Source organism: Fukomys damarensis, unplaced genomic scaffold (assembly GCF_012274545.1).
Source record: "Fukomys damarensis isolate Sample0158 unplaced genomic scaffold, DMR_v1.0_HiC HiC_scaffold_20, whole genome shotgun sequence".
Taxonomy (NCBI): Eukaryota; Metazoa; Chordata; class Mammalia; order Rodentia; family Bathyergidae; genus Fukomys; species Fukomys damarensis.
Window position 1 is genome coordinate 20,672,259 of NW_022900932.1, and position 10,402 is coordinate 20,682,660.

At 54.6% G+C, this 10,402-nt stretch overlaps 1 protein-coding gene across 1 annotated transcript in view; it reads right to left on the reverse strand.

Annotated features, from left to right (window-relative positions):
* Positions 1 to 10,402, reverse strand: part of Col13a1 (collagen type XIII alpha 1 chain) — a 137,162-nt gene that overhangs the window by 125,403 nt on the left and 1,357 nt on the right. The gene's annotated exons all lie outside the window — the stretch shown is intronic.

A 10,402-nucleotide genomic window follows, 5' to 3' on the forward strand; every position in this document is an offset into this window, starting at 1 on the left:
CTCTGATTTATTCTCTGCCATATCTCCAGTACCTAGAACAGGGCCCGGCATGTGGCAGGTGCTCAGTAAGTACTGGTTGTTTACAAATCAGGTGATGTCACATTAAGCTCTGACTTCGGGTGCATCTTGCAGCATGGGAGGGTTGGCAGCTGTGGGCCAGGTGGTGCTCTGTGGAGGCTGACCCCTTCTAGATGGAACCATGGGACTCTTCCCCAGCTGGCTTCACCTGCTTATGCAGCGACCTGGCCCCCTTAAGTGCATGAGTGTGACAGCCCCGTTAGAAGTCTCCAGGCTGAGGCTCGGGAGTAGGTGGGAGCCTTCCCAGCCCCTGCATGGACCCCTTGCTACTCTGAGAGCAGAAACCTTCCTGCTGCTCCCCTGCTGGCAGCCAGGGCCTCCTGGAATGCCCTGCATGGCCAGAGTTGAAACATCACCCGCCTGATGGGTCGAAGCTATTAAAATGCCTGTATCAGTATCAAAGGGAAAATGCCAGGCGGCCACTCGCTCCCCCAGAGAATGCAGTCCCAGCCGGCCATGGGTTTAGGGGCCACTCCCTCCCCCATGTCCCAGCCTGAGGGCCCTTAAAGGGACCTGGATCCACCTGGCCCCGTCCTACATGGGCCAGGTCCAAGTCGTGGTGTAGGAACAAGAGGGAGAGGCCAGGTGAGCTCTGCTCTGCACACTGTGACTGGGAATCTGCAAAGTGGGGTTGCTGTCCCCCTGCCACCCTCCTACGGGATGTGGAGACCAGATGAAATAACAGAGGTGAGTGCCACAGAGACCAGGAAGCACTGACAAAATGACCAATAATCATAGCCATGCACAGTGAGCACTGTGTAACACGCACGCACTGGGCCAGGTGCTTCAGGGAAAAGGTCATTTAGTGATTAGTCTATGAGCCTATGAAAACCCACTTCCGCCGGGCGTGGTGCCTCACGCTTGTAATCCCAGCACGCGGAAGACTGAGGCAGGAGGATCACTGTGAGTTCGAGACCACCCTGAGCTACATAGTGAGCTCCAGGTCAGTTTCAACTACACAGGGAGACCCTGTCTCAAAAAAGAGAGAGAGAGAGAGAGAGAGAGAGCCAAAAGAGGCATCATGCAGATGAACACTTTGGCTGGCAAGGTGATGTTTTCTGTGGCCAGGCGAAGGCCATGTCTGTCTGTCTGGAGATGCTGCAAGGCCTCCTCCTCCACCTGCACCGAGGGCTGGCACAGCCCCTGCCCAGCTGGCCATGTCAAGTGTACCAGTGAGCAAGCAGCCACGTGTCCTGGGCTCCCCATGCCTCTCCTTGTGAAGCCCAGACAGGGCTTCCCACAAGAGGGAGGATCTGGCCTTCTAACCCTGAGTCCAATGCTAAATAAGAGCAGGTGCCTGTGGATGTGACCACGGCAGGCAGACAAAGCTTCTGCCCCTCTGCCAGTGTCCCAATACCAATGCCAGATGCTGGGCAGTACCTGATCCCATCTACTGGAGCAGTTATGTTGATTTAATACTGGAGATCAAGCCTCCTGGTGTGGGCAGGGCTGGGGGCTGGTGTCTCAAGTCCACACTAGAATAGAATTGCTTACTCTTAGGTCTGCCCTCTAGGCCTGGTCCCCACAGTCCCAGTGTGAGGCGGGCTTCGGACTGGGCTCAGCCTAGGGGGTGGGGAGGGAGGGCCTACCAGTCAGGAGCAGAGGCTCAGAGGCAGGACCGGCTCCTCAGTTCTGGCTCCCTGGGACCACAGAGGAGGGCCAACCCCACAGAAGAGGTTTGTTCGAGGGACAGCCAGTGTAGGGCCACAGGCCCGAGGTGCAGGCAGCTTGCCAGGGTGGACTCCAACCGGAGGAAGCCCAGACATCCAGCCTACACCCACCCGCCCAGGCTCACCCAGCTGCTCTGGGCCTATGCGCTGGAAGGGTGCAGAGGGGAACCCAGGAACTGGTTTCTCCCTCCCTCCATAGCTTCCTTTGTGCATCGGACTTGGCGCCGGATCACAGCTTGCCAGGGCCATGAGACAGGGCCTGAGGGTCTGTTTGCTCCCTGCTTTGACAGAAGCACAGAGCTCTGTGGTCCCTCCCTCTATAGCTCAGAAAAAGGCAGGGAGAGGAGGCATACCAAAAAGTGAGGGTAGGTGAGCACTGCAGCTAGAAAGTGTGGTAAGGGCTGCCCCCAGGGCCACATGGGCCACATAGGCAAGATTTGTCTGGCCTGAGAGCTGGGGTAGTTACTGAAGAGTGTTAATCGGGAAGAGGGTGAGATGGTAAAAGGGCTCCCTGGATGCCTATGGATGACAGAGGGGCAGGAACAGGGGTGGGTTGGAGCAGTATTGGGAAGGGCAGACAGTGAGGGTCTGGGACAGACTGTGGGGGCTGGGAAGTCAGTACCAAGATAAGATAAAAGTGTGGGAGGGAGGGGTGATTTCCTGCTCAGGGCAGACAGGCTGACTTTGAGGTGCTTTTGAGATGCAGAGGATGTGGGATGATGCATGTGGAGATGGGCCTGGAGCTCAGCAAGAACAGCAGAGCTGTCCAATCCTGGAACAGTCTGCTGTGTAAGGTAGTGAGCTCCCCGTTGCTGAGGGTGTGCAAATGGAAGGACCAGGGTTGCTTTGGGAATTCCTGATGTGTTTTTGCTTTATTTGTTTTATTTATTTTGTATGTGTGTGTGGTACCAGGGATCAAACTCAGGAGCTTGTGCTGGTGAGGCAGGTGCAGCACCACTGAGCTAAATCCTCGGCCCATGTTTTGTTGTTTCGAGACAGGGTCTTGCTACGTAGTCTACATTGTTTTTGAACTTAGCCCAGGCTGGGCTTGAACTTGTGGTGATCTTCCTGCCTCAGCTTCCCGAGTGCTGAGGTTACAGTCTTGTACCACCACATCCAGCAGCACCTGCCTTTTGAAGGCCCTTCCTTCCAACACTCTGATTCTGTGGGATCGGGGGAGGCTAGAGCATGCAGGACACCCTTTGACCTCCTGAGTCACTAAGCCTCCTCTCAATGCAGGAAACATCAAGGGCCAGCCGGGGAAGGGGTTGGATTAAGAACTCCAGCTAATGTCTCTAAGTTAACCCTCTTTCCACATCCTCGTGGCCAGGGGTCATTCTTCCTGGCCTGTCCTACGGGCTCAATACAGAAATTGCCTTCCCAGGACCCCTGCAGCCTAACACACAACTGCGCATGTCCAGTCCCAGGGATGGTAGAAGTCCAGCTCTGGGGCAGGGAGAAATGCTGCCACCATTGGAAGCCTGGGTTTCAGGGAAGCCCGTGGCAGTGTGAAGAATTTGCCCAAGCCAACGTCAGAGTAAAGACTGAGGCAACTCTTCTGCAAGACTGGGGTGGGGCGGAGGACAGGAACAGGCTGAAGAGCCCGAGGCCCAGCCCAAGTGGACTCCAGCCACACAGGGTGTCAGAAACCCCGTAGCCTCCAGGCAGGGAGACAGGAGGCCAGTGTCCCTCCTAGAGGCCAGGCCCGGCTTTGTGGGCAGGCAGTTCCGTCCCTTTGTGCTCAGCCAGCCCTGGCTCTTTGAAGGACCAGGGCATGGGCTGCCAGCAGGCTCCACCCACCCTAAAGAGCCTTGGAGAACCCTCTGCGGGACGTTCCCCACCCAGGGCAAGCGGCAGCACTAATGAAAGACAGGAAGTGTCAGTGTGGAGTGCTGCTGGGGTCTCTCCCGACTCTGCTTACTTCCCTCACCTACTGAAGACTCAGCGAGCTGGTCTGAGAGGGTCAGAGTCCAACCAAAAGAGGTAAGAGAGGAGCTAGGGCTGTGGCTCAGGGGGACAGTGCTTGCCTAGCATACATATGGCTGTGGGTCCAATCCCCAGGAGTGGGTGAGAGGAGGCCCGGGGATCTTTGAGGCCTCCCCTGGGTGATTCCATCTTTTGAAAAGTGGTGGCAGAATGGACCTATGCGGATTCTTCCTTAAATCTGCCAGCCTTTTGAAGTGCTCAGTGTGCAGTGGGGCTTTCACTGACACCTCCCTATGACTCCTCATGCATTGTAGGGCCCCAGGTAAAGGATCTGGCCTGTGTTTTCCCAGCTCCCCGGGTGATTCTAACACAGCCATCTGGTCACCGGTCCAGGTGCAGGCCTTTGAGGACATCTAGGTGCAAGAAGGAAAGAGAGTAACTTTAAAATGCCCAGCTACTTTGGAACATTAAACCCTAGCTTGCGAAAAAAGGGGGCATCAAACAGCTGACACCGAGAGACAGATATTATTGAGGAAGTGGAGAAAGTGAAAAGGGAAAAAAGAAAGTAAACGTCAGGTGAGCAAGTAGAACTGGGATTGCAACTTGTATAAAACTTCTGCCCAAAGCACCGTGATGTGCCCCTGGGTGAATCCCAGACTGGGTGCTAAGCTTCTAGCGGGCCACTACTGTCCAAGAGATGCATCAAACAGCTGACACCGAGAGACAGATATTATTGAGGAAGTGGAGAAAGTGAAAAGGGAAAAAAGAAAGTAAACGTCAGGTGAGCAAGTAGAACTGGGATTGCAACTTGTATAAAACTTCTGCCCAAAGCACCGTGATGTGCCCCTGGGTGAATCCCAGACTGGGTGCTAAGCTTCTAGCGGGCCACTGCTGAGTCCAAGAGACAGGAACAAGTCCACCCCGTAGAAGCCAGGCCTGGGCAGGCTGGGTAAGGACCTCATCACGTGCAGGTGAGGGGGGTTCTTACAACAGGGGCGCAATGCCAGCCTGATACCAAGCCGGTTCAGCAAATGCCACCTCTGCGGGAGCTGAACCCAAGTGGACCAACTGCCCCCAACTCCTGAGTGACTCTGCCCGGCCTCAGCAGAGTTTGACAGATTCAGTATGTCGTGCATAGGAGTAGATTCTGGTGCCTCTCAGTGTCAGCTCTGGGGCCACTCTGCCAGGGTTCAAGGTCTTGCTCGGCTCCGCACTAGCTGTGTGACTTTGGGGAATTACTTCACCTCTTTAGAACGCCATGTTCTCCTCTGTGAAAAGGGAATAGTAAAAGTAGTAACCACTTCATGGGATTATTATGAAGATTTTGTGGATCAGCAGATGGGAAGCTCCTTGAATAATGCCTGGCTGCTTGGTAAGCCCTCATAAATATTAGCTGCAAATACAAGTGGTGGTTGTGGCCCCAGAGAGCCCCATCTCGTCTCCTCCAATGATGAGGAAGGACATCATGGTTACAATCACCACAAACTGATGATTTTATTTACTACTACAGCAGCCCTTGAGGAAACGCTGTCAAGTCCATGTTCTGATCAGGGTCCTGAGTCTCTGGTCACATGACTAGTGCCAGAGGTCCATGCAGGCGTGCCTGCCTCACTATTCCTCCTCCTCCCCACCAGGAGTATGCACCTTGAGTGCAGCCCAGGCAGCTGAAGATGGAGCTCCTGACCTTGGCAAGCTGCTCTATCCAGGTGGGAGGTCAGGGCACTAAGTTACCTCCACTGTCCCAGCTGGGACTCCCTGGTTTACAGGGGTTAATCATCTTGCCCTCCGTGGATTGCTGTGAAACCTCCCTTCCAGGGTGCACACCCCAAGGAGAGGAGTCCATAGCTGGGTCTGGAGGTGGAGGCATGGGGCTCAGCCTCCAGTGGAAGACCCTTAAACCAAGCCGAGGAGTGAGAACTGCCTTCCATGTGCAAAGTCCCTGTGACCAAGAGACCAGAGACTGAGCCCCAGTCCCTGTCATCGGGCTGTGTGTGACCAAATGCAGGAACAGACGTTTGAATTCAGTCAAGAGGCGAGACTTGCACGAGGTGTTGTGGGCTGAGCCATGGATGGCAAATCCACTACTTTGTGCGTGGCTCTGGTAGATCAAGAGTGCAGCTCTGAGCCCTGGGTAGAGAAGGATTCGGGGGCCAGCTGGGCTCCATGGGAAAGAGTGGATTGAGTGATTAGTGATGTCTGCATGGTTGGGGACAGAAAAGCCCCAGCACGTGCTGTGTTGGTTCTCTTAGAACCTAAACATCAAGCACAGCCAGGATGAATGTGGGCTGTTACAGTAGGGAGAGAACTCACACAGGGATGGGCTTTCCAGAGGTTACTGGGACACGACTAGGATGACTTGGAATAAAGGAAAAGGCATCTTTCTGGGAGTGATTCAATTGTGAAACTAGGTTTCAGGCAGATGCACTTTATTTTGGGTGTTTTTATTTTCCTCATCAGCAGTTGTATGAGGGCTCTGTGAAGCCATCTGCCTAGCTTGTTGCTACCTGCTAGATTTAAGGCTTCTGGAGAAGTTGTAAGGCGGTGTGACAACCCTCCCTGACTTTATTCATGGTAAACAAACTTTTAAAGAGCAAACCTACTTAAGACTCATGAAACAGCGTTTTACTGTGAACACTCTCACTAGTTAGAAGTAGCTTCCTAGAACAGTGTTAAGAGGGATTCTGAAGCTGTACATAAGCTCTGCAGGAACGTGTGCTGCAATTGATTAACAATGTCTGCTGAGGGACCTGGAATGGGAACAAAGTACACACTAAGTGTATTGGCTTCCAAAGAGCCAGCTCATTGCCTCGGAAGAAGAACTGATGAGGAGGAAAGATACTTGCCACAGGCTTCACCTTACCCTGGGTTCCTCTGATACTAATGTGCATATCTTTTGGACTGGTTTTCCTATCTATAGAGAGGTTGGACTCTTCTTCCTGCACGAAGGAAGGAATAGAATTGAGACTGACTCAGGAGTGGTGGGCTGCACTCAAAAGTACATGGGTCTAGGGTCTGATGCTACACAGGCCACTCAGCCCTGTGATGGATGCCCCTGCACCCATCCTCCTCCAGCCTTTCTATACTAGGTGACCCTATCCAGAGCCCCAATTCTTCAGCCACTGCTATGATCTCTCCTATAATCACCTTTTCTGGAAAGGGCCCAATATAAGGCCCCTGTGCCCATATAAAGTCATTTCCATTACAGGTGTTATTTTTAGGGACTAGGGAGTCTGCCGAGACTCCCTCTCCTAGGAGGGCTTCTCAATGCCTGAAGAGTGAATCACAGATAGTGGGAGGGAGGGGAAGTGACACTTGTCTTCTTATCTGTAAAATGGGGTAATGAGAGAGCCGATCCTGCTGGGAAGCTGGGAGGATCAAGTGTGCTGCACTTTGCTGCACATACACATGATAGTCCTGTTACAACTGAGATTATTACTAGGGGTGGGCCGTCTGCCTGGTAACCTGCAGAATTCCCCCCTTGAAGGTGGCAGCTGAGAACTTCTGTTCACCTGGGCCCACAAAATAGATTTGGCTACTTATAATTCCTCCCCCACCCCCACACCCCCTACCCTTCCCCCGGCTGCTGTCAGCTCTAGTTGTCATCTGATTTTCTCCATTTGGGACATTCCAGTGTCTTTCTTCACAGCAAGCAAGTCAAATAACAGGCAGCTGGAGTGCTCATTAAAGGTCCCAGACCTGAGAGAGGCACGGATGGGGGAGGGGTGCTCAGGTCCAGAAACTGGACTCCTGGTTCCCCACACCTTCCGGCTGCTGATCCGCCTGACCAGTGTCATTGCCCCAGCCTGTCCTCCATGCCTGTTCCCTCTCCCTCCTCCTGGCACACACATTCAGCCTCTGTCCCCAGCTTGCTTCGAGTGCCCCTGCCTTCCTACCCCATGCCCTTTGTCCAACATCCAGGTGTGGCCCAGACTCATCTGCCCCAGCCCCTGGGGCTCACTGGGTCCTGAGTTTGGCCTTTGCTGGTGGCACTTCTCTGTGTCTCCCAGTAGCTGCCATCCCCACGCATGTCAGAGAGGAGACCTAGCGTAACTTAGAGGGCTTGCTTGTGGCCACATGGCTGGCACAGCCCCTAGAACCCTAGGTCTGGTCCCCTGAACTCACCAGCTGCCTGTGTCCCCATGAAAGAGGGGACACTCTGCACAATCATGATTGACAACAAAGCCGCATGGCCTCTCTCCTCCACCTGTCCCTCTCCTCACCTGCTCCTGCCTAGCCTCCAGGCCTTGCCTCACCCCTACAGTCCTCCACTCTTTGCTCAGATCTAAAGACACTCCTGGGAAGGGAGAGGCCAAGGGTAGCTTCCCTTAAGTGGCTTTGGGGACACCTCTGCAGGACTAGAAGCTGCCCCTGGAACAGTGTCATCGGAGAGGACTTCCTGCAGCAACAGATCGGGCATAGGATCCACTACCCTGCCCAATGTGGCACGCACTAGCTATCCTGGCTGCTGAGCCCAGGAAGCGGGGCTTGTGTGACCAAGGAACCAAAATTTAAATCTTAGTTAATTTAAAATAGTTCACATATAAGGAATCACATGTGCTGTATGGGATGCATGTGACCCCAGAGTGTCCCTCTGGGAGCCCCCGGACTATAGGCCCCACACCACATAGTCCATGCCTCTGCCCACAGGACTGTCCTCCCTCTGACCCCCTTTCCCTACCAACCTCAGGTTCCAGGCTATGGCCCCATGTCCATTCCTCTAACCCCTACCTGTGTTTCTGCCAGACTTGGTCGTGGCCCCTGGGATTCCAGCAGCCTTCAGTCCAGCCTCACTCATTTGCCCACCTTAAGCTCTCATTCAAGGAACATAAATGCACTTTTCAAAACCCTTCAGTGGCTCCCTATTACCCTCATGTAGATCTAACTGTCTCTAAGCCCCCTCTCGACTTGGGCTACCCCATTCTCTCCAGCCACATCTTCCACCATCTTTCTCCCCAGCTCCCAAGGTCTCGGACTTTTCTTCCACCCAAGACAAACCTCTCCCTCTGGTTTCACACTCCAGAAGCTGACCCTCTGGCCCTTAGGACAAAGCCCCACATTCACCGCCTCTGCCTGGCAAACTCCTATTTACCTTTAACTACTCACCTAAAGATCACTTCCCCTGGGATGCCCTTCATGACTGCCACCACCAACAGACCACAGTGCATGTCTTATATTTCCCTGGCCCCTCTTTTTCCATTATAGCTGCATTTTCCTTGCAACGTAGACATGGCCCATTTTCTTTCTGTGTCCCATTTGATATTGACATGCAGGAGACAGAAGTGTGTCTCCCACAGTGTCTGGCCCCTGGCTGGCTCTTAGTCAACACTGGTAGGACACAAAGGGAAGAGCACTGTGCACAGGGTCTGTGAATCCGGGTTCTGATCGCTGATCCCATCATGTGACCCTGAGCAACCTACTGACCTTCTCTGGGCCTCAGATTTCTCAGATTTTAAAGTGGGGGTCACTTCAGATGATCTTTGGGGGTGACTTAGTACTGGCAAATGAGGAGGTCCAGAAATGAGCAGGGTGAACCTGCTGCTACTGTGAGGAGAGGGTAAAGCATTCAGCCCCTCACCCTCCGAGCAGAGAGAGGCGGCTGGGCAGGGCTCACCTTGACCTTTGCAAGGGTGGCAAGTACCTAAGCTCCAGGGTCAGATGCCCATGCAGGCACTGCCAGGGCCCCTAGGCACCAGGAGGTGTGGATCCCCTCTTCCCTGCTAGCCAGTCCCCTCTGCACACTCAGCCAGCCATGGAGGCCTCTGCTCCTCCTGCTGCACCTAGAGGCTGCCCCAGGCCCTGGGGACCAACGGGACAGGTTCCCTGGGGGCTGGTGGGCGTGGGAATGAGCTGAGGGCAGCTGCTGTGGGGCAGCGATAACACCGGTCACTGCCCTGCTGTGCCCTCTCTGACCCGGCTCAAGCCCTTTCCTTCCCTGAACACCCTGAGGAATCAGGAGGGCCAAGAGGCCCTTGACAGAAGCCTGGCTTTAGGGAGCCAGTGTGTCTGCCCTGCCAGAATGCCCACAGCACCCACCAGTTAGAGCTACCACCGGCAGCAGCATGCTGTAAACTCAGAGAGGTTAGAGTAGTAGCCCCAGCTTGTACAGCTTCCAAGTAGCAGTGCGGATAAAAATCCAGGTAGCTGCAGGCCATTGCCCTGCTCTTCACAGCTCCACCCCACCTCCTGCTAAGTCAGAGGCCTTTCCACAAGCAACTCTCCAGTCCAGCCTGCTGGAGGAGCTGACTCAGGCTCTCACCCGCCTGTCCTCTCTGCTGGGCCTGGGCCCTCTGTACCACCTCCCCACCCCACCCCCGTCTCTCTAAATGTCCCCAGGCCCCACCCTGTCAAGGCCCAGCCTTCCTTTCCTCTGGTGGTACAAGGAGACCGCATGCTCTCCTTCCTGGGGACGGTGGCGCCTTCTCGGGCAGTCCTAAGATTGCCAGGGCTGAGAGACACACTACTAGCGTCCCGCCCACTTAGGGTAAAAGAAAGCTCAGCATCCTCTTTCCAGAAGGTGCTGGGGACCATTCCAGAGGCGCCCGAGTAGAAGACCCAGGTGAGGATCAGGAAAGCATGGCCTCGCTTGTGCCACAGGAGAGCAGAGCCAGGCGACCCACATTCTGGCCCTAGCGGCTTAGGCAGCAGCCAGGACCAGGACGCCGCTTCCAGCAAAGACTGCGCCCTCTGCCCCAGCAGGGCACACTTGGCCGATCCCTCCTCCTCTCCCG